This window comes from Sarcophilus harrisii, chromosome 5 (genome assembly GCF_902635505.1).
Source record: "Sarcophilus harrisii chromosome 5, mSarHar1.11, whole genome shotgun sequence".
In the NCBI taxonomy this organism is placed as follows: Eukaryota; Metazoa; Chordata; class Mammalia; order Dasyuromorphia; family Dasyuridae; genus Sarcophilus; species Sarcophilus harrisii.
Genome location: NC_045430.1, coordinates 91,044,808 through 91,070,011, shown reverse-complemented (window position 1 = coordinate 91,070,011; position 25,204 = coordinate 91,044,808). Strand labels below are relative to the sequence as shown.

At 34.7% G+C, this 25,204-nt stretch overlaps 1 protein-coding gene and 1 long non-coding RNA gene across 3 annotated transcripts in view; one reads left to right on the top strand and one right to left on the bottom strand.

Moving 5' to 3' along the window:
* SCN8A (sodium voltage-gated channel alpha subunit 8) overlaps positions 1-25,204 on the top strand; it is a 203,430-nt gene that overhangs the window by 63,689 nt on the left and 114,537 nt on the right. The gene's annotated exons all lie outside the window — the stretch shown is intronic.
* LOC116419206 lies at positions 532-9,229 on the bottom strand. The gene is made up of 3 exons (XR_004229453.1): positions 8,999-9,229; positions 2,706-2,897; positions 532-607 (listed from the first exon to the last, which is right to left on the bottom strand). It is a non-coding gene; the product is annotated as an uncharacterized LOC116419206 (long non-coding RNA).

Genomic DNA, 25,204 nt, shown 5'->3' with positions numbered 1-25,204 from the left:
CATTTACCTTTTAAGGTTATTGTGAGGATCAAATGAGATATTTGTAAAAAACAAAACAAAACAAAACCACTTTAGCACAGTGTCTGGTACACAATTGTACATGAGTGCTTCTTCTCTTTCCTTCTATTCATACATCATACAGACATAAAATACATAAAATCCTTTGTCATACATGAAAAATATTAAAATGTTAATAGCTATAATCCAGCTTTCCTTTGTGTACCATTTCACTGTTTGTTTGTTTTTTTAACCTGCTGCTGCTTTCAGTTTACAACATGTTAATGGTGTATCTGAGCAGTGGTGACTATTAAATGGTGCCAGAGAGTGTGGACCTTGGAATCCTTGACCGGTTTCATTTGTTGGCTGGGGGAAGTTCAGTGCTGGCAGAGTTGTGCCATGGAGGCAGTTTTGTATATTTGGCTTCTACTTTCTGCCTTGTCATCACATTGAAAATTGTCTTCACAAGTCACCAACCCATTATACTTTCAAGCCAGGGGCTTTTCACTGTTTTTGTTTTAAAGAAATCTTTATGCATTCTGAAACTTTAATTTCAAACTTTATTGATCCCATATATCATGTCTTTCTTTCCTTTCAGTCTGGCTGGCATCTGTATAAAGAAAAACAAGGAAATAACTTAGCCCCCCAGTTATAGAATCATAAGGTTAGAAAGTATTTATGTAAGATTTCCTGGCCCAAACTCTCCTTGATGAGTCTCATCCTTCTCTTAGCAAAAGAAAGAACTCTTTGCTCCTTTCCTCCTAAGTATGCAGTTTCACCTGCTACTTTGGCTCTGTGATGCTCTCAATCTAGGCCATGTCTTAAGAGTATTTCGGCTTTATTAGAATCCTTGTTAGCCATATTAGTAAACTAAAATTAACATATTTAAATTTGATTTTCTTGCGTTTCCCCCTTTGTTTTCATAATGTAGCTCAAATCTTATCAGTGTATAGACATTTCCTCTAAGCTTGCCTTTCACATAGTAATCTTGATTGATTTTTCCTTGATTTTTAAAATCAAGAAATGCTTTCCAATCAACAATTTAAATTTTACTCAGTAAGCTGTTTGCTTGGGTAATTGAAATTCCTTCAAGAAAATTGAACCACTTTTTGATTTCTGTTTCTGAATAACCCCTGCAATTTGTGAATCTTAATCACTTCAATAATAAGAGACTCAAAGAAAATAATAAACTAAATTATTATATAATTTATATATAACTAATAATATAGTTTTATGAAATTAAAAGCTAATAATAGTAACTAGCATTTACATAGTGCTCTGACACTTTACAAATATCATTTCATTTTCTCTTCCTCACAACTATAGATGAGAAAAATGAGGCATAAAGAGATTTGTGACTTGCCTAGTTTCACATAGGTAGTAAATATCTGAAGCTCAATTTGAATGCAGTACTTCTTGACTCCCAAGTCCAATGCTTTAATAAAGACCATCTCTAAGTGCCTCATTTCAGTTTAACCCAGAGATTTTTTTCCTGCTCCTGTCCTGTTTCCTAAATTTAGTAGTTGGTATAGGTATTTTTTTTTTATCAGAAAGGTATTACCAGATATTACTGTAATATGCAAATAATCCTAATTAGATTAAATTGAGATCAGTTTTATAATTTACATTTTCAATAGATTCATTCCCTAGTTCCTTTAGGTAGGCAACTTCTCTAGTACATTTAAAATATTTTTGTTTACAACTTTATATTTTATTGTCTCTTTATGGGGAGAAGTATTTCTTTATGTCACTTGGTGACATAAAGCTGGGAAGCTTCATCAAGTGGACTGAAAATTAGTTCTTGAAAGGCCAGTTAGTTAAGTTAGGAGAAGCTCATCACCAGATTAGCTGTCAAGTGATATATTTTCCATATATATCTACTCATTAAGACCACTAAGGTGTTGAAAGAATGCCATCATAGATGAGAGAAATAGGTACGTAGATCTCTGAAGTATTTGAAGTATGTGATATCTTAATTTGCAACAGTAAAATTTTATTTTACTGATATCTTTCTTTTTTTTCCCTCAACAGTATTTTATTTTTCCAATCACATGTAAAAATAGCATTCATTTTTGTGAGATTTTGAGTCCCAGATTTTTTCTCCCCTCCTCTCTTTCTTCCTCCAAATTAAGTTATACCTATACAATCATTTTAAAAATATTTCCATATTAGTCATGTTGAGAAAGAAAAATCAAAACAAAAAGGAAAAACCACAAGAAAGAAAAAGCAAACTCAAAAAAAAAGTGAAAATAGTATGCTTCAATCCATATTCAGTCTCCAGAGTAGTATTTTCCATCACGAGTGTATTGGAAGTGGATCATTGCATTGTTGAGAAGAGCTAAGTCTATTATAGCAGTAGGGCTTCTTAACCTAAGATCCATGGTCACCAATGACTCTGTGGATAGCTCTTAGGAGGCTCTGAATCTTGGATGGGGGAAGGCCATCTTTATTTTTGACTAGCATTGATAGTAATCTTATATGCATTTAAAAACATTATCCTGAGAAGGGATCCTTCCTTAAACTGCCAAAGGGCTTCATTATACACAAAAGGTTAAGAATGCCCGATTTGCAGCTTTTTTTGGGGGGGAGGGAATCTTCTGTTACATAAAGTGAAGGATACTTTTATATATTTAGAGGTATATTTATATATAATATGTATTTATTTATGTGTGTATTTAATATATGTAGTACAAAATTATCATACATACCTACTTCATTGTACCTATCCATTTCTTAGTCCCCTTTTCTTTTCTCCTTCTCTCCAATTTTCTCCCATCAGCTCTTATCTTTTTTCTTTTATATCTTGTCAGGAGAATATGCAATCAAGAAAATTGAACCACTTTTTGATTTCTGTTTCTGAATAACTCCTGCAATTTGTTAAGTCTTTGCATTTTTTTCCTCTGAAAAAAAAAGTGGAGAAATCTTAAGTATTGAACAGAAAGATTAAGATTGAACAGAGATTGAACAGATAGCCTGAAAATCTTATTGCTAGGAATAATATTCAAGTTATCTGCAGAAACATGGGCTCCTAATCAGAACTCTGTAACAGCTTTGGACTAGAGAATTGTTCTCCTGACTTGGGGCTGGTACTCTACCGTGCCACCTAGCTGATCCTAGATTTTTTTTCAAAACAATCTAAGTTCCAAAACAAGTTCTTATGAAGCTCATAGGAGATAATCTTCTAATGTCAGATGTTGATGTGTATTTGGAGAATTTTTCCTATTCTCACAGTCTTTATTAAATTTTCTTATTTATTGTTTTGTATTTTATGAGAATCAAATATTACCTATCACTAGTATGATGACCTTAACAATTGAGTCTAGGAATAAGGAGGCCTGAGTTCTTGTTGCAGCTCTATTAGGAATTTACTGTGTGAATTAGAAATAGCTCATTTGAATAGGCTAGTTAACCTCTCAAGCATCTATTTTCCCATCCATAAAGAGGGAATAATGATAACATATATTCTATGTCCTACCTCACATGAGATAAGGTGTGACAGTTCTCCAAAAAATATTAACTGCCATATGTTTGTAAGATGCCCCAATGATTGTTATAGCAATAATATCAAAAATCTTCTCCTCTGCTTCCTTTTAGCTCAAAATTGACTCTGTTACATAGGATTGGTAGAAAAGGCAATGTATGTGACCTCTCTGCTGTTTTTGGCTTACTAATAGAGACGAGAATACTGCTATTAGTTCTAGATAATTATTGTTAGATGTTACTAACTTATTGCTGGGATGTTGCTTTTCCTGTTTTTATTTTTTCTCTTTTTGCCTTAGGTCTCCATATACCTCAGGTGTGTTTTGGATATTGATTGCTGATTCCCACCCTTGCTTTTCTTGTCTGTAAAAATGAGGAGACTGGATTAGATGGTCTCTAAAATGTCTTCCAGCTCTAAATTTACATTCCTTTGATTCTTAGAAGTTTTTCTGCTTTTCTCTGAAATATTGGTTCATTTTTCTTAGCTATATCTTCTTTGTATCTGAGTCCACAGTAAAAGGAAAGAGATAGTTGTTGGGAATGGGAAACCTTTTTGGTTTAAATTATGTGAAATGTAATTTATCTAACGAACATTTATGAGAGAGGCATCATGGGAAATGCAAAGAGACAAAGAAATATAAAGTGTTGCCCATTCTCTCCACTTCTCCCTCCCCAATTCAGGGGACCAGTGTAGGAGGTCAGCGCCTAATTGGGAAGATATTATGTCAGAGTGTAAGAAGTGAATACTAAAAATGGCTATGGAATAAATGTTCTTTCAAATGTTTGATAGGGAAAGAAATAGAGTGTGGCAGGAAATTTTATTTTAGGATGGGAAGACCTAAGCAAGTTTCTAGAGTGAGAAGAAGCTAATAGGGTGAAGTTAAAGAGAGTGAATGGAGATCAAAAGGGAAGGAATTATTGATGGAGCAGGATCCTTAAAGAGGCAGGGGAGATAGGATTAAGAGTAAAATTAGGTGGTTTACCTAGAAAGGAGAAGAGACCCTTTTCTTCTTGTGAGACAGAAAAACAAAAGGAGAGATGATGGTTGAAGAGAAAGAAATATTTTGAAGTATGGAGGAGAACAAATAAGAACACATATCCATTGGCCACCAACTTAGTGTAAAGCAGAAAGTGAAACCTCATGATGAGTGAGAAGTTACAGGTCGTATTAGTTCTTGTGGGCAAGATCTAGAATTATCACTGTGAGAAATGTTACAGGACTATATAAGAGAAGAAAAGAAAGAGTTATTGCAATGAAGGCCCCATTGAATCAGATAACTTAGATTTTTAGGGAATGCAATCAGCACATTTTCTCAGTGTTCCCCCCAATGCTGAATATATTCTTTTTTTCTTCCCTTATTTGACTGCCACCTACCTCCTGTCTTTCTAGTCCCTTTCCCTCTAAAGGCAGACTGTATACTGTTTGAATTTGCCAACCTAAAATTTCATATTGCTGTCATGTGGTCCTTCATTCCTCTTCTGACATGCAGATATGCAGGTTAATTGCTAAGTGGAATGGAGGTTGTCAGTAGGTCATATAGCTGCAAACTGTTTTCTTTTGACCCAGTAACTTTCTTGCTACTTGAATAAATACATAGGGAAGAGTTTCAAGTAAGAATTAGCATTTAACTACTTAAAAATGCAAATTTTCCAAAGATAGAAGCTATTGTTATTGTATATTATTACCTTGCCTACTTTCAAGAGAATTTGACATGATTTAATAACTGATAAAATGAACTTAATATGAGATAGGATGGCGCTGGATATTATAAAAAACTGTTGAAGAGAGACTGTCTAAGGAAAGCGAGTGGATTTATTTTTAGTCACCTGAGATGAGCTGATTACTACATTGGAGCACTAAATTTGGTTATGTCTCCTGTGAACCAAGGCAAAAAGGGAAACATAGATAGATAGATATAGATATAGATATAGTTTTAATTTTCTCCCAAAGGAAGCTTATTATTTGTAGGATAATTTTTTTGTAACTAAACATAGAAGAAATATATTATTTTTATTTTCTCTTACTTGTTTGTTTATTCATTTATTTTTTGCAGGGCAGGTGGGGTTAAGTGACTTGCCTAGGGTCCCACAGCTAGAAAGTGTTAAGTGTATGAGGTCACTGGGAGATGACTATGAACCCACTACATAGAATTCCCAGTCCCTCTACCTTGGTCCACCTACATTTTTGATTTCCTTCACAGGCTAATGGTACACTATTTCAAAGTCCGATTCTTTTTGAACAGCAAAATAACTGGACATGTACACTAATATTGTATTTAATTTATACTTTAACATGTTTAACATGTATTGGTCAACCTGCCATCTGGGGGAAGGGGTGGTGGGAAGGAGGGGAAAAATTGAAATAAAAGGTTTGGCAATTGTCAATGCTGTAAAATTACCCATGCATATAACTTGTAAATAAAAAGCTATAATAAAAAAAAAGAAGAAATGAATAGAATAAGGATAAGCCCAAAGCTTAAGATTGATTATACACCAGATAAAAGCAGGAACTGGGTAAGACAATGGGAGAAAAATAAATTTCTCTTATCCTTAAAAAAAAAGTGTATGAGGTCAGATTTGTACTCAAGTCCTCCTGACTGTTCTATCCACTGCACCATTTAGCTGTCCCAGGAATATGTTGTATTAGTCCAAATAGATCATTAGATGAACTATGGTTTTACTAAAGACTAAAGATATCCTTCAAATACAAGGTTTTTCTATTGCTCATTCCATAAAACCTGCATAAATATTAAAAATAAGAAATTAGTAAAAGCATTTAGGGATCCAATTTAGAAAATTATGGACCCAGTAGTTAAAAAGTATTTATTGAACTGGTTCTATGAATTCTCCAGATTTACTAAGCATACCTTTGGCTTTGGATCACAGATTTATCTAGAGACAGATTTTGTTGTTGGCTAAAATGAGAATCAGACATTTTAAGATGCTATAAGACATAAAAGGGAAAAGGTAAATCAGAGTCATATTGATTGAAGAAATTTGAGCTTGAAAAAAATTTAGGACAAGTATTATCAGTTACCTTCCCCGAATGCCTGATTATGATATAGAGATAAACTGGATTCTCAGAAGTTATGCCAAAAGACTACAAGAACCAGCAGGTACTACCAAGCTGGAAAGGCTTTGAATGTGGGCCCAGATAAGGATTTACAAGTCCTGTTTTTGTGGACCATCCTAGCTAAATACAAAAGGGCTTATTACTAGGTTGGCTACAAGGGGATGGATTTTTTTTTTTTTACTATTTAACAACTCATAAATGTTACATATTCAATTATAGAGAATTTACAATCTTGCCCTGGTGGGCAGATTCATGTCAGGAAAATTAAGGACCCTTGAAAGATTAGAGACATAATTTAAAAAAAATAACTTTGGTATGATCTCTATGGCATTTTACGAACCGCTTTTTAATGATTTTGTAGGCTGGTTTAACTGTAACACATACCTCTTAAGTAGCTGAATAAGTTGGTCTTTTGGATGAGGTTATTTGATCATTTAAATGTGGGTGAATGCTTACCAAATATAAAAACTATAATTTTAGTATCATTGAAATAGTTTTTTTTGGCAACAAGTAACTAAGATCCAATTTCTTCTTAAGCCTTTACCTAATAAAAGAAGATTAGACCATGCCATTACCATAAAGAAAAAAAATTTTTTTGGGGGGGTGGAAGTTGTCATTTGCTTTAGGGGTACCTAAAAGCACTACAAAATTGTTTACTCACCTCCTTGCACTCTGTAATCCAGCCATATGGATCTATTTGCTGTTCTTGTACGTAACATTCCATCTCTTATCCCAGTCCATACACTAGCCTTCCCCCACACATAGGATGCTTTCACTCTTCTCCCTAATCTGTTAGAATCCAGCATTTTTTTTTTTCTATTTTCAGCTCAGACATCACCTTTCTGAGAAGCCTTTCCTGGTCTTTTCAGCTACACTCTATTTACCTTATTTGTTTATAACATAATATATTGCTTCCCCCATTAGACTGTTATGTGAGCTCCTTGAGAGTAGGGACTGTTTTTGCTTTCATTGTATCTATAACTTTTGGCACAGTTCTTAGCACATATAAAGTGCTTAATAAATCCTTATTAAGTTAAATTTGATTGATGTAAAGACATCTAAATGGTGCAGTGGCTAGACCATTCAGCTTGGAGTCAAGAAGATGTAAGTTCAGATTTTACCTCAAACAAATGAGTATTATTATACTCTTATTAGAACACTTGCTTGCAGGATTGCTGTTAGTTTCAAATGAGATATTTGTAAAGTGTTTGGCATAGTATCTGGTTTATTGCCTTCTTCCTTCCTCCCTTGATTGATCAATTATTATTTAAAGATTAATCAAGAAAAATACTAAGACCATGAGATTCTAATTGCCTCTGTCATGAGACTATTTTAATTAATTCTGGTTTTAGCCATAGACCCCCCAAAAAGCCTATATGTCAGGAGCCATATTGAGGTGGTATAAACATACACATGCTTCTTGCCTAATGAAGCAAACATGGATGTTAGAGCAGAAAACATGGCAAATAATTTCAAATTGTCCTTCATAGCTTTCTTGATGAGCCAAGATCAAGGTATAAATGTGACCAGGAATGGAAGAATCTGAATCTTGTTCATTCTTCATGTAGTATTTTAGGACATTTATTCCTGCAAATTTTTGAAGCTAAAGCTAGTACAGGAGTTGGAAGAAATACTTGGCAGACTAATTGGTCTGTAATTTGGAGGTAATAAAGAATTTCCCTTTTAACACCTGGAGTAGAATATATGATGTGCTTATCCTGAGGAAATTACAACTGTAGTGCTAATTAGGAAAAATTGTTTGGGGCTTGTCACTCAAGGATAATTTCAGAATAATTCTGGTGGTAAGCGATCTGAACTGTTTTCAGTATTATTTGAATCACCAAAAACTTAAGAACATACTCTGTGCTAGACACTGGGGATGCAGAGGTGAAAATTGACATTAATTCTTTTATTAAACACATTTATAGGGGCAGCTAGATGGCACAGTGAATAGAGTACCAGCCTGGAAGTTAAGAGACTTGAGTTCAAATGAAGTCTCAGATACTTAACACTTACTAGCTGTGTGACCCTAGGAAAATCACTTAATCCTGACTACCTTGCCCAAAAAAAAAAAAAGACATTTATAAACCTAGAAGAAAGTGACATATTGAAGTAAATAAAGATTGTAGTGATGTGAGAAAGGGGATAATTTCTTTTGAGATTCAAGGTGATAAATGGAAGGGAAAGGAATCACTATATGTGGAAGAGGTGATGGCTAAGCTATTCCTTGGAGGAAGAGAATGAATCTATCAGGCAGAAATCTAGAGGGGGTACTTTCAGGCATAAAGAATAAATGGGTACAAATGTCCATAGATGGGGAAAAGTGGACAAGATCAGGTAATAATAAGTAGTTTAATTTAATTGGATTGTAATGGAAAGAAAAAGGAGTATATGAAATAAGCTTGGAAAGATTGAAGCTTATTGTGTCCTTCAATATAGACCAGTTACCTCAGAGGCCTATCTCTCTGCTTGGTTACAAGAGATCTTGCATCTTTGTCCTTTATCGCCTCCAGTTCAACTCTGACTCGTGGCTTCTCAATCTCCAACTGAGGCAAATAGGCTTCTGTATCTCCCAGAGTGCTTTGTCTCTGACCCCAGTCGATGTTCCCCAGAAACACTTTCGAGTGGCTTACTGGAGCTGTATTTATGCTACTTCTCTGAGAGTGGGATTGTGGGATATCTCCCAGCATGCTTTCTGCCCCTAAGGGAGGTGTGAATTCAGATATCTCTTTCTAAACCCTGAATTCTCCCAAACGTGTGAACTCCATTGAGTACTTAGATACTTATGAGCTCTCTAAAGGTGTGAACACAAGCATCGTTTCTATCAGTTGTACTTAATACCTTGTTTCAAGTTCTGGCCCAAAATATCTCCTTCTAAGATCAAATCAATCATATTGAACCATGCCAAATTAGATAATTATTGTCTCTATCAACTCCAATGGCTTAACAGTTTGTAAAGATTCCAACAGAAGCTAGGTTATAAAAGGCATCAAATATCAGGCTAAGGAGCTAATATTTTGTTCAAGAAACTTTGGGGAAACCAGTGAAGGATTTTGAACAGGAGAATGATTTTATGATGTCTGTGTATTAAGAAAATGATTTGGCAGCTGTTTTGGAAAAGAGAACGACTGGTATCACGCAGAACAATTTGGAATCTGTTAGTTTAGGCAGAGACAAAGAGGACCCAAACTTCCAGGAAACTGGAAGTAGGAATGGATAGATTTGAAAAATATTGGGAAATGGAAGTGTTAGGATTGAGCAGCTGTTGGAATATAAAGGTTGAGAAAGAAGAAAAAGTCAGAGATATCTTATGATTTCAAGATAGGTGACCAGGAGGATTATGGCACCCATTCATAAAGGCATTTGGAAAAAAGGAGGTTTGGGGAACAAAATGAATTCTGTTTTATACGTGTTGAATTTGAGTTGTCAACAGATTGTCTAGGTGTGGATATATAGCAGGTTTGTGGAAAGATGAGAGTAGAACTCAACTTGAAGTTAATAGTAAAGAGATAAATTTGGAGAGTTATCTGTTTAGTGGCTAAAAAGAAAAAAGAGCACTACAGAGAAGGCCATGGGTATGCTTACAAACTTAAGTAGGAAGGAGGAGGATAAACCGGTGACCAAGAAGGAGCACAGAGGTAAGAAGAAAACCAGAAGAGACAAAGAACTGGCTAAGGGCAGTGTCAAGAAAGTGGAGGGGAGGAGGGTGAGGGAGGTTCAGCCATGTCAAAAGTTGCAGCAAGGCCAAGGAAGACAAGGACTGAGAAGAGCCTATATCCCTTAAGTGGTTACTCCTAGCCTTGAAGAGTATCATTTCAGTAGAGTGATAGGGACAGAAGCCAGATTGGAGGAGGCTTGAGGAGTAAGCAAAGTGGGTGATGAGAATTTTCAGCCAGTGTAGACTACTCAGTCTAAAAGTGAAGACAACGTTCAGCTGGTGTAGACTACTCAGTACTACTCAGTCTAGAAATCTTCATAAAGAGTAGGAAAGAGGATGATCATTTAGGGTGGAGGAGATAATGATATGAAAAGCAATCTTTTTGAAGATTAGAATAGCTGAGTTTATAGAGTACTTTTAAGATTTACAAAGTGTATATTACCTCTATTTTGTAGGTAAGGAAACTGAGATTCAGAGAACCTCAGAGAAAAATCTTTCCCCAGAGTTTTGGTAGGAGATAGAATTGTTGTTCTGTATCTTGCCACTGGACCTTGATGACTGTGGGGGGGAAAGTGAGGCAGGTGATTTTGCACGGCCCTCCCTCTCTTCAGTCCAATTCACTTGCATTTCATAGCATCACCTCCCTGATGTCCTGGAACAAAGGATGAGAGAGTTATAATCAATATAGATAGTAAGGTCCCAGAAAGATAAAAGGGAGGAATAGCTGCCAAAGTGCTTTACACAGATTATCTCAAGATTAGTGTAATGTAGATACTGCAAATGTTACTACTGCCTTTTTATAAAAGTGAAACCTTAGGCTGAGAGAGTTTAAATAGTTTGTCCAAGGTCCTAGGTTTGAACTCCTAAAGCGATTGCTATTTGGGGTCAAAAGGAGGAAATTACAAGCATAAAGATTAGCTTCAGCAGAAGTTACTCTCTTCCTCTGAGAACTGAAGGAAAGGGGACTTGAGGGGAAAGGATGTTTTTAAAACTTTTATGGGGACAAACAAGTGTAGTATGGTCTAACATAGATGCCTGTGAGTGTGTATGTATGTGTATATATGTATATGGATTTATATGTAAATGTATGTTTGTATATATGTACATAAATGTGTATAAATATACATATTACATATTATACACATGTTTTATACACACACACACACACATATATTTTCTCCACACTTAATCATAACTTTCTTGGGGGAGGAAAGGGGGAAAAAGAATAAAGTAAAAAGTGCATAGCAGAGAACAAAAGAAAACCTACAAGGAAGCAAATAATGGATAGATCGTTCTGAATACAATGTGTAGCATTTATTATGTAAGCTTTCTTGAAATGGAAATTTATTGTCTTATATTTTGAATCTTTTCACGTTCTGTGTGTACATGGCAATGTTTCTCAATGTTTTTTTTTTCCTTTTTCTATTTTGTAATTAAGTTTTAAATAAATACATTAAAAAAAAGATTTAAAAAACTTTTAGGGGGAATATGATAGGGTATCAATAAAGAATGAATTAAATGATTACCATCTAGTCAGTTAAGCTCTTACAATGTACCTGACACTGGATCAGTAACTGGGTATACAAATAAGGGCAAAAGCAGTCCCCATCCTCAAGGAGCTCACATCTAATGCAGCACCGAAGACCTAGTTAATGATTGGTATATATTTATAGGAGATTGACTTAGCATGGCTTTTGAATTTTCTCCATAAGTACTTCAGGATTTGAGAATTAGAAGGAAAAAAAAAAGGTAGATAGTAGAAGATTCCAGATATTAGCAGGATAGGAATAGGAAAAGGTTAAAGAGAGAGAGAAAGATGGAGGAAACTACATTGTAGGAAAGCACATTCTGTTGAAGGTAGAAGAAGGGGTGGGATAGAAGAGTTTTTGTTTGCTATAATTCAATTTTATTTTATTTTTAATTCCAAATTCTCTCCCTTCCCTCTTTAGTTCCCCTATCCATTGAGAAAGCAAGAATAAAACTCATTACAAGAATGTATAGTCATGTAAAACAAATTCTTGCATTCTTGTAAAAGAAAGAAAAGAAGGAAGGAAGGAAATAAATTATGCTTTGATTTTCATTCTAATTTCATCGTTTCTCTATCTGGAGGTAGATAGTATATTTCATTTTAAGGAATTTGGAATTGTGGCTAGTCATTGTATTGATGAGAGTTACTAAAATTTTCCAAGTTGATTATCTTTACAATACTGCTATTGTGTAAATTGCTCTCCTGGTTTTGCTTACTTTGCTTTGCATTATTTCATAGAAGTTTTTCATTCTTCTTTCAGAAAAACACAATTTTCTGAAACTGTCTCCATCATTTCTTATTACACAATGGGCTTCCATCATTTTCACATGACATAATGTGTTCAGCCATTAGCCGATTATTGGACATCCCTTAATTTCAAGTTCTTTGCTACTACAAAAAAGCTGCTGCAAATATTTTAGAACATATGTGTTCTTTTGTCTTTCTCTCATTTGAGGTATAAACCTAGTAGCCGTATTTCTGGATCAAAAAGAATGCCCAGGTTTTTTAGGCATAGTTCTAAAATGTTCTCCAGAATGGTTGATTTACAACTCCACCAACAATTCATTAAAGAATCTATTTTCCCAGACTCCTCCAATATTTTTCTTTTTCCCTTTATGCCAACATATCTTTGCTTGTTATAAAACTATGCCTACGCTATCTGAGGTGAGCCCCTGAGACCAGAATAGGTGTTTTTAGAAAAGAGAAGAGATATGATAGAGCCATCCATCTGGATTTGCTTTTTGAGCAAATCTTAGCTCCATGTTAACACATTAAAAACTAAAGTTTTCTTCTCTATGTCCTATTTGAACACAGGATAAAAAGTTTCTCTTTTCTATGCTCCAAACCTAGGCTTCATGATGCAATGGACTCAAAAGACCTTTGATTCAAAGTTCACATTTTTAGCTGTGAGACATAGGGCAAGTCACTTAACATCACTGAATCTTGGTTTCCTCCTTTGTAAAATGGGAGCACTATCTATGGAACAGCAGCACAACTGGTATAGAAGAAAGAATGTTATGTTTGGAATCAGAGGACTTGGGTTAAAATTATGCTTCTGCAACTTACTGTGAGACACAAGTTGTTTAACCTCTCTGAGTCTCCAGTGTTCTCATCTGAAATTTATAATCTTCTGAAATGGTTAACAATAGCCAACTCTGAAGAGAGAAAAGAGAAGCTATTCAATGAACCACAAATTTGAGAGTAGATAGAATAACAAAGTTCCAGGAGGGGAATTTCTAGCAGTATATACAAACTCAAGACAAACTACATGTCAAACTACTTAGGTGGGTGAAGTAGCTTTTCTACTCATTCACGGAAAATGGTGACTTTATAATTCCCCTTACAAAAATCATACCCTAAACAGTCCACATTACTTGCACTCAGCTAAAACTTAGTCTTATCACTAGTTATTATGGGTAACTTTATCTGATTTCCATCTGTGTTGATAAATTAATAATTCTGGTAGGTATTTTATTTATTCATTCATTTTTTAAAATTTCCTGGTGGTCTTTATCAAAACAAGATAGAGAATAGTTGCCAAATAGCTGTTTTTTAGCCTGTTTACATTTGTTATATAGCTATAGGGGAACTTTCTCCAAGAGATAGAGTAAAGGGAGTCTATCAGATGCTCAGGCCTTAAAAAGTTAATTAAATTTAAAATTTTAAAAAATTAAATTTAAATTAAAAAATTTAAAATTTAAATTAAAATTTAAACTTAAAATTTTAAAATTAAAATTAAATTTAAAAGCAAAATTAAAATTAATAATAAAATTTAAAATTGCTCCACTTTACCCCTAAAAATCCCGTCATTCCAATTTATGCATTTGCTGTTGAAGAACAAAACAAATTTAAAGGTAAATGGTGAGGGTTTGTTTTTTGTTTTTGTTTTTGAATAAAATCTTGATGTGGTGTCTATAACATTGGAAGCCCCTAGAAGTACAGACATTATCCTTGAATCTCCCCAAGCACTTAACACTGCCTGCATTAGGTATTTGATAATGTTTGTTGAATCGTCCAGGTTTACATTGGAGATAAGCGAAGGATACCAGCATAGTAATGCTGGGTTCTTAATTATAGATATGTACAATTCCTCATAGATTATCCCAGAGACTTCATTTAACATTATAAGATTGTGATAATGAGTTTGACCACTTCTCTTTCGTTCGAGTGGCTATTCTTAGTAAAAGGAACCCATGAGAATTTTCCCAAACCAGATTTTTTATAGACGAATCCTTAGCAGAACTCATGCAAACTCTGGTGTTTTAAGTCTCCTAGAATTAGACCGCTTAATAAATAACTATTAGAAGTTTTTCCTATTGATTCTAGACATTCGAGGGGTTGATATGTAAAATAAAAGGGGAGATGCAGGCAAACATACAGTAAGGAATGCCATATTAGTTTTAGGGAGCTTAATCAAAATTGGAAGAAATCAGTTCTTTGCCATCTCAGAGGTTGATCCCTTAGTGTTGACTGAAACCAGTGACTAACTCATCCTTGATATTATTATTGTCACTTTTTCAGATAACTAATTGGAAAAAAGTGCTTATAACTTGGTACATGAAGGAATTAATTCTCTAATAGCTCAGTCTCTTGTAGAAAAATATTCAAATTAAACAGGAAGGTTAAAAAATCAGTATCTTTACTTTTGCTTCCCTATTCTATCACATTTCATGATAAGATATATAATCACTGTAATATATGATTCAGACCCTCTTCAGAGTCATAGAGCATAATTGATAACTTTCATTTGAATATCACCAATAAATATCCCCTTTCCTTAAAAAATAGTTAAACAAAACTGTGTAATCTACCAAGTTTGACTGACAGCACAGATCATAACATTTTACGTTGGAAGACTCTAGAATCTTTTTATACTTTAGAAAACTAAGATCCATAGAGATTCAAACATTTCTTCAAGCTCACACATTTAGCAAATGATAGAGCTCTTCTGGCTCCTAATATACTCCTATAATATATTCTAAAGATAATGTCCATTTGTCTTTTGGTACTTGGAAGTACATGATGCTGTACATGATGCTTATTGCTAATATTACTGGGATTACTGAGCTAGCACAGCTGGATTGAGGAGAAGTATATATAGGGCTCATGTCCTCCTTGGTCCTTTATGGACTTCCTATCCCATTCTATTGGAGCAAGAGGAAGACTCAAAAATTGTATTGCTTATATAGATTGGTTAGAGTATATGACTGGTGATACTAAAATAAATGAGGGTCAATTTGTTGAAGATATATATAATCCATATTCCACAACTAAAAATATTTTATATATGGGGACAGAATTGGTGGCAGTAGCAAAAGTGGCCTTGGGTTTTGGGATCCACAGACAGGGTAAGATTTCTGATAGGGTGAGTTCTTTGGAGAGAAGGAAACAAGGAAAAAAATTAGAATGGATTAAGGACTTACAGTGTGCTAGGCACTGTGCTACATACTTTAAAAATATTTTCTCATTTGATCATCACAACAGCCATGGAAAGTAGATGTTATTATGATTTCCACTTTTCAGCTGAGGAAACTGAGAGTGTTTAAGTGACTTCTCCAGAGTCCCACAGTTAGGAAATACTTGTGACCAGATTTGAACTCAGGTTCTGACTCCAGCCCAGCATTCTATCCATTTTGCCACTAATGGTGCCTCTGAATGGCTAAGTTGAGTGGAAAAGAAAGGTTAGATAAGCTCTATAAATTAGTCACTCTCTTTGAAATTATCTTACCCAAGATAATTTCCTCTCATTCTCAGAGGTATGTTCAAAGAGCAAAAGACAAACTAATCCATGAGGATAGGGAATGTCTTGTTTCATCCCTGTTTGTTCTCTTCTGTCCACCACCAGTAACTTACATACGAGATGTATATTGTTGGACAAAATTATATTGGTTAAGAGAATCCTCTTCAGTTGATTTCTGACACTCAATAAACTCTTTGAAGTTTGAAGACTAGCTGCACATGCCCTGGAGCTCTGATATTCAATAGTTCTTTCAACATAATGTCAGTGAAATCTATCCAGGGGAGAGGGAGCTAGCTCCATGAAATGAAAGCTTCCTTATCTGGAGAACATGTACAAGTTAATTATTCTTTTGCTTTCATAAGAAAAGAAAACAAATGGAATATTATAGACAGTAAGGGAATCCCTTTGAAAAACCTGATTTGATAGGAAACTAGAGGAAACTCATATAAAAGAGATCCTAATGATTTAAGCAATGATCCCTTTCTAGTGTGTCTCCTTCTTAAAGATTCATGACCTTCCATTTTTTAAATGCAAATAGATGGAGGAAAGATTAGACTGGGACTTCTTAACTACTTCCTTTCTTGATCCTCATCTTAGCTTGTTTGAAGAACTGAAAGAACATCAAAAGATTATATAAACCATTGTTATGTGCGCATATTTTGTATCAGATACTCTACTGGACGCTTACATAATAAGGAGACTGGCTAGTTCTAGATATAACAAATCATCAGCTGAACAACTTTGAGATTTATACTTGGGTTTTCTTGGGTAGACAGCAGTACTTTCCTGGGTCTCACATACACTTCCCTCCCCTGACCATAATGTTTCAGGGGTTGTATCTTTGTGTGGAGCCATAGAATCAACCAGCCATACCCAGAGGTCTTTCCTTAGAAGTTAAGGGCAATTTGGCTTTAGGAGGACAGGTTTCTTTGGCAATTCTATAAATGACACTGACTCTAGTTACTACTAGAGGAATTGAGATTTTGGGGAAAGATCTGGGAACAAAGGGATGAAGTAGGATTGAAGAAGACCAGAAATTAGGGCAAGGCTATCTAACATTGCACTAATGCTTCTTTTTTCCATTAAGTTAAAAATAGGGAGGAAAATTAAAATCAAAATCACTCCATCAATAAAAAAATTAATAAGAGGGAAATATTAAAATTCCAATAGAGTAAATAAATTTGCTGAGATAAAAGCAGGGTTTAGTAGATATCCAGGCTGAAAAATTACTGGAGCAACTTGTATCACTTATTCTGAATTTCATTTGGAAGAGTTAATCCCTCTTGTTATTTTCCCTAATATCCTAATAACAAAATATCAGATAACAAAATAAATTCCAATAGTGACCTTGTCCAAAAATGTATGTTTTGTTCTGCATCTTAAACCCATCAACCCACTGGCAAGAGGTAAGTAACATGTTTCATCTTTAGCCATCTGTACATTATTATTATATCACTCAGAGTTCTAAAAGTCTTTCAATGTTGTCATTATATAAATTGTTCTAGTTCTTTTCATTCTGCATTATTTCATAGGGATCTTTTTAGTATCCTTTGAAACTTCTACTTCTTTCCCTTCTATACTATACTATACAAGATACTATACTATACAAGATATATACAAGATACTATACTATACAAGTCTATACTATACTATACAAGATTTCTCAAATCTCCCAATCCTGTCTCAACCTTTCTGCTTGTGTCTAATCTCATATCTCCAGCTGCTTTTCAAACAGCTCAAAATGTGTATCCAGTAGTCACCTTAAATTCAGCATATCCAAAATGAAACTCATTATTTCTCCCACAAAAAAACCCCTCCCTGCTTCCTACCTTTTTTATTGATTTGTAGAGAGTAGTGTTTTCATCCCAGTCTCTTAGACTTAGGGATTATATTGAATTTTTCATTATTTCTCACCTCATAGTTATCAAATTGGCTAACATGACAGAAAAGGAAAATGACAAATGTTGGAAGAATATGGAAAAATTGGAAAATTAGTGTATTATTGGTGGAGTTGTGAACTGGTCTAACCATTCTGAAGAACAATTTGGAATGATGTCCAAAAAGCTGTGAAACTGTATATACCCTTTGACCTAGAAATACTACAAATTAGATCTATCTCAAAGAGATCAAAGAAAAAATATTTATAGCAGCTATTTTTGTGGTGACAAAGAATTGGAAATTTAGGGGATGCCCATCAATTGGGGAATCATTGAAGAATAAACCATATGATTGTGATTGTACTATAAGAAATGATGAAAAACCTGCAAAGACTTATATGAATTGATGCAAAGTGAAGCAAACAGAACCAGGAGAACAGTGTGTATAGTAACAATAATGTTGACGATGATCAGCTACTTCAGTTCAGTATAATGACTCAATGAGCAAAAATGCTGTCAACCTCCATGAAATCTGAGGACAGATTGAAGCATAATTTTCCCACTTTTTAAATTTTTCTTGGTTTTCTTTTTGTTGTTTGTCCTTTGTTCTTGAAGAGGACCATGACATCAGGGAGGTGATGCTGTGACATGCAAATGAATTGGATTTACGTGAAGAGGTCACCTGTCTAACTTTCTCCTCCAGAGCCATCTTGGTCCAGTCTAAGATATAGATCAGGATGACTGGAGATGGCATTGGAGGCAATTTTGAGATAGGTTTTTTTAAGCTAAAGTCTTCAACAAGTTTCAGTTTGACTGAGGTGCACCCATTAAGGGATTAAGGCTAGGTAGCAATTGAAGTAGAAATAGGTTTTGCATGATTTCATGTTTAATTATCATCACATTGTTTGCCTTCTCAATGAGTGAAGGAAGTACAGGAAGAAGGGAGTTTGGAACTCAACAAAAAAAATTTTTTTTTAATTTTTTGAATGTTAAAAATATAAATTAGAGAATCTCTAGAAAAAAGGACTACTTCAGGAAGTTGGAAGCTGAGAAGTATTTATTTTTCTGCCACATCAGAACTCTGGTAAGGAGAATTTGGGGAAGGAGATTAGAAGGCCAAAATGTAGATGTTTGACCTGTTTTCTTTATAAATCAACTCTGAAAGAGGCAATTGGTAATCATAAATCAATAGTGAATCTAAACCAAGTATATCAAGTGTTATAGTAAAGTTAATGAATATTTAAATGTTTTTATAGAGTTGTGAATCCAAAGAATGGAGTGTTTGCTGCCCTTAAGGAGTTTTAAAATTTAGTTTGGATGATAACTTAGTCTTATCTAATTGTATCTTATTAGCTTTTCTACTCTTTATCCTACAAGGAGTTGGAGAAGGGCTATGAATTTGAGCTAAATAATAGTAATATAAAAGTGTTAGTGACATTTAAAATGATGAAGTAGAAGTTGATTTGGAGGAGGAAAAATTGAGGAAAATTTGAAGAACAACTTCTGTGGTGTTTTTCTTCTTTGAAATATAATGGTTCTCTCTGGGAGCAGGTTTCTTGGGGAAGTTTCCTGGAGGCAGCCTTCATTTCAGCTAAAAGTAATAATTACTCCAAATACAGTCAGCTGATAAAAGTTCAAACGTTTATTTTCTCCTTCCAAAATAAAAATAGCCCAGTTAGTTTTTCTTAGAGGTCTATCTTTCTGCTTGGTTCCAAGAGCTCTTGCAGTTGTCCTTTGTCTCTGTTTTCTTCAGCCTCCAGCCAGCACCAAGGTGAAAGTCGGAATGAATCTGACTCCACCTCCGAGAGTTGGGCTTGTGGGCTTCCTCCCAGAGTGCTCCTCTCCGACCCCTGGTAATGTTCCAAAGTGAACTAACTTGAAGCTCTAAGAGTGTCTATATATATGATCTCCCAAAGATTGACTCCGCCTTCTGGAGGCAGGGATTAATGGAGGTGTAAATTCACAAAGTTACAAAGTTAACTTTGTGAATCTCCCATACTTGTGAACTCCAATGAGTACTTAAATACTTCTTGATTATATGAGCTCTCTAAAGATGTGAACACAAGCATTGTATCAATTCCATTGAGTTAACACTAGGATTCTAACAAACTTCCAGGCCCAGATGGTGGTCCAGATTCTACTACTGGATTATAAAAGAAGCTGGATTAAGGAAAACTAAGAGGAATGTAAATGGACTATGAGGATTAGGCAGTAGAATCTGATGAAGTGTTCACCAGAAAGATAAGGAAAAGGTAGTTGTAGAAGAAGGTAAAAGAAAAGGCCAGGTAAGTAAGAAAAGGTCAGCAGAACAATTAGAGTAAATTAAGAGTGGATTTATGAATTGGGCAAATTTAACAAAACAGATCTGAGATTGGTGAAAGTGGCTATGACTGTTCTGGGAATTGTTGACACAAAGGGGTTGGCTAGGGTTGTCAAATCATTAAGAAGTAATAATTACCTATAAAGTTTTAATTTGGTGCTTAGGATTGAAGTATAAATAACTGAAATAGTTTTAAGAAATAAGGTTGACAATCTTAATTATGGAAAATAGGAGACATTGTTCAACACTGGGCATCAAGTGTTTGTTGTTTGTGTTTTGGTCATAACCAAATGATTCTTATCTATATTCCAAGAATAGACTGATTGCCCTCCTGGAGGAGTAGGTGAAGTAATTCAAAGAATGCTTTTCCACATTCAAGTTTTTTAGGTAAGAGGTTCCTAAAGGAAAGGTCAGATATCAGAGAAGAAGAAAAGTTCTGTAGTAAAGGAAGAGAGACTTAACTCTTGTCAGGATGGTGAAGTCAAACCAAAACAACAAGCATTTAATAGTGTCTCCTATGTGCTAGGCAATATACTAAGTATTAGAAATACAAAGAAAGGCAAAAAACAATCCTTGTCCTCAAGGAGCTCACAATATAATGGGGCAAAAGGGGAGACAATAAATTTAAAATATATAAATTTTTTTTTTTGAGGCAGGGAAACAATTTGAAACTTCTTTCAATAGACTAGGCACAAGGAAGCATCAGGGTGGTGGCAGTCTCAATGGAGAAAGAGAATCTATTGAGAGTTGTTCCAAAAGTAGAATCAATAGGATCTGGTGAGAGAGAGTGAAGAATCAACGAGTAACAAAGCAGCTATTTGTTGTCCTGATAACAACAATAAAGAAGTTTGTTGCATTTCTGGGGCATAGATCTGAGACATAGTAGAGAATGTTCCAAGACTTCTCTCTCTCTTTTTTTTTTAATAGCCTTTTATTTACAGGATATATGCATGGGTAACTTTACAGCATTAAAATTGCCAAACCTCTTGTTCCAATTTTTCACCTCTTACCCCCCACCCCTCCCCTAGATGGCAGCATGACCAGTAGATGTTAAATACACTAAAATATAAATTAGATACACAACCAAAACGTTATTTTGCTGTACAAAAAGAATCAGACTCTGAAATATTGTACAATTAGCTGTTCCAAGACTTCTCAAAAGAAGATGACAGCTACCCACTGTTAGTGATTAATATGGGCACAAACAAAAGGAACCTAAAAAATATTCATACTGATTGTTGTCTTGGTTGAGAAACTAGAATACCACAGGGCATAGATTGTGTTTTCCCTACTGTTCTCTATTGAAAGCAAGGAATGTAGAAGAAAAAAGTTAAATTGGAAAGTGAACAGCTGGTGGTATTCTGAGGAATGGCATCTCAGGTGGTATCTAAGAATGGAATTTGAATTTTTGGTTCATGGCTTATAATACTAATCAGTTCTTTGTTAGATATGAAGTAGACTTAATCAAAAGCTGGTAATAGTGTATTTGCAGGTATCTAATCCAAGTGGCTGTAAACTAAAAAGCATAGAAGAGGACAAAGTGTGTGTGTGTATGTATATGTATGTATATGTGTGTGTGTGTGTGTGTATGTATACCCAATACCCAAAGTTAGATGCAGTATAGATGAAGCACAAAGAAGGAAAAAGAATAGTAGCTGAGGTAACTAAAAATTCACAGAAACCTGCAGACAACAAAAAGAGTAATAGGTTTTTGTTTTTAAGGCTATATTGGGATAAAAGGAAGAATCAGAAACTTCCTTTTGCTTTAGGTGGAGAAAAAGATGAAAACTGACAACAGAGAAAAAGCAAGGTTACTTCAGTTCTTTCATTTATGTTTTCTTTGCAAAGGAGAGTGGGCCTATACACTGGAAATGATAGAACAAAATTCGACTAACCAAAAGTTGATGCTCAAGACAAGTAAGGGGTAGGAAGAGAGTACCTAAGCCCCTGATGATATGTGATATAGATAAACTTCATCTTTAGTTCCTGAAAGAAATGGCTGGTGTGGTTTCTAGATCACTGTAAATGAAAAATAAAAGATCTTAGGAAATGGGAGAAATAAGCACCATCTTAGACGAGGGCAGTTTTCAGGGAAGGGAAGAGAACAGAGTCTGCTAACAATAAGCCAGCAAGCTTATCTTCAGTTACTGGGAGAAATCAACAATGGATCACTAAAGAGATAGGTGGAAATCTAGAAAGGAAAGGAATGATTAAAGAGCCAGTAATGCTTTATTAAGAACAAAGCATGCCAAGAAGTCAGAGCTAGATGGCGGAGAAAAGAAAATGACTCACCTGAGGTCTCCCTAAAACCCCTCCAAACATTTTAAAATAATTTAATAAAATAATTTTTGGAACAGTAGAACCCACAAAATGATGGGTAAAAATATTTTTCTAGACAAAGACCAACTTAGAAGGTTAACAGAAAAGTCTGTCACAATTCATGTGAATGGAACTGCAATTCAATGCAGATTGGGCCCCAGCAAACCAAGTACCATCCTTGGGAGCTATTGAATTGGCAGCAGTTGTGGCTGCTTCTGGAGTGCTCAGTTCTCTGATAGTAAGAGGGTTGAACAACTTTAATAAGAAGGAGATTACAGGAATCTCTTTGTATTTGCAGTGGAGAAGGGACTTTCACCACGATTTCAGGACAGAAAAAAGTGCTTGTGTTTACTCACAGACCAGAAAAGTAGTAAATCAATCTCTCTTTATATCATACTACCTTGGAAGAACTGAAAACGTACAGGTTCCTAGAAGTAACTCTGAAAACAGCTTCACAAAACCTCTGAACTTTGGGATGGTGCACTCTCCACCCTGGTATCAGAATCCTACTGTAGCAAAGAGTTAAAAGTCAAAAAAATAGACTGGCAAAATGAACAAACAACAGAAAAAAAAAATCTGGCCATAGAAAGTTATTGTGGTGACAAGAGAGATCAAATCACACACTCAGAAGATAATAAAGAAGATAAAGATAAAAAGCTCCAAAATCCAAAGCTTCAGGCTATGGAAGAGCTCAAAAAGGATTTTTAAAATCCACTAAGAAAGATAGAAGAAAAAATAGGGAAGAGAAATGAAAGTGATCCCCCAAAAAATCATTTAAAAAAGTCTGAAGCTTGGTAAAAGAGAGACACAAGTAATACTAAAGAAAATAATGCCTTACAAAACAAAATGGGCCAAATGGTAAAAGAGGTACAAAAAAATCATTGCACAAAAATTCATTGAAGTCCTCGAAAGGTAGAATTGGCCAAAGAATTGGCAAAGGAGATACAAAAGCTCACTGAAGAAAAGAAATCCTTAAAAATTAGATGAGCAAATGGAAGCTAATGACTTCATGAAAAATCATGAAACAATAAAAACAAAACCAAAAGAATGAAAAAAATAGAAGACAATGTGAAATATCTTATTGGAAAAACAACAAACTGGAAAATAGATCCAGGAAAGATAATTTTAAAATTATTGGACTTTCTGAATGTAGAGGGCTGGAATTCTGAAAAGGTATACTTGAAACAAGGGCAACAAGGTGCTTATAGTTAAGCATCTAATCAGTGTGAGATAATGGTTTTCTAATAGTGACATTATGGCTCTCCTAAACAGTTGGTGCATGCTCAGTGTGCTGTAGTGATGTAATCATACTGAGGTCTTTAAGGGAGTCTCAGACACAGAAGACTCTCTCAGCTACAGACACAGAGAAGACTCAAGACTCCAGATTCCAGACTCCAGACTCCATCTTTGACTAGCCTCGTGGTGGCTGTCCTGCCTTCATCACTTCTTCATCTAAAGACCAAAGCCCGTCCAGAGATCCTCCAGAAAGCTAGGCCAGACATTACATTTATAAAGCTAGTCCGGACATTACATCTGAAAGCTACGATCAAAATAATCTTTCAAGAAATTATGAAGGAAAACTGCCCTGATATTCTCTAACCAGAGGATAAAATAGAAATTGAAGGAATCCATGGATCATCTTCTGAAAAAGTTCCCCAAATGAAAACTCTCATGAATATTATAGCCAAATTCCAGAGCTCTCATGTCAAGGAGAGAATATTGTAAGTAGCTAGAAAGAAACAATTCAGGTGTATTATGGAGCACAGTCAGAATAACACAAGATTTAACAGCATCTGTATGAAAAGACTGGAGATCTTGGAATATGATATTCCAGAGGTCAAAAGAACTTAAATTACAACCAAGAATCATCTATCTGGCAAAACTGAGTATAATCTTTCAGGAGAAAAAAATTCTGTTTTCAATGAAATAGAAGACATTAAAACATTCTTTATAAAAAGACCAGAGCTGAATCGAAAATTTGACTTTCAAAAACAAGATTCAAAAAGAACATAAAAAGGCAAATAGGAAAGAGAAAACATAAAGGACTTACTAAGGTTAAACTATTTACATTCCTATGTGGGAAGATGCTAATTACAAGTCATAAAACTTTCTCATTACTAGGTTAGTTAAAAGGAGGATGTATATATAGAAGGCACAGTTGAATATGAAGAGATGATATCTAAAAAAATAAAATTAAGAGATGAGAAAGAGGAATGCACTAAGAGAAAGGAAAAGAGAGAAGTAGAATGGGGTAAATTATCTTACATAAAAGAGTCAAAACAGTGGGAGGGAAAGTTAGGGAAAGGAGGAGTGAATCTTACTCCAATCAGAATTGACTCAGAAGTAATAATATACACACTCAGTTGGACATAGAAATTATCTTATTCTACAGGAAAGGGGAAGGGGAAGGGGATAGAAGAAGAGTGATAGAAGTGAGGGTAGATTGGGAGAGGTGGTAATCAAAAGCAAAACATTTTTTGAGGAGAGACAGTGAAAGGAGAAAGAATAGAATAAATAGGAGAGGAAAATAGGATGGAGGGAAATACATTATACTATGAAAAAAATTTGAAACTAGTTTCTTTAATAAAATATATAGAGAACTGAGTCATATTTATAAAAATAAGAGCAATTTCCCAATTAATAAATGATCAAAAGATATGAATAGTTTTCATATAAATTATTAGTCAAAGCTATCTATATCCATATGAAAAA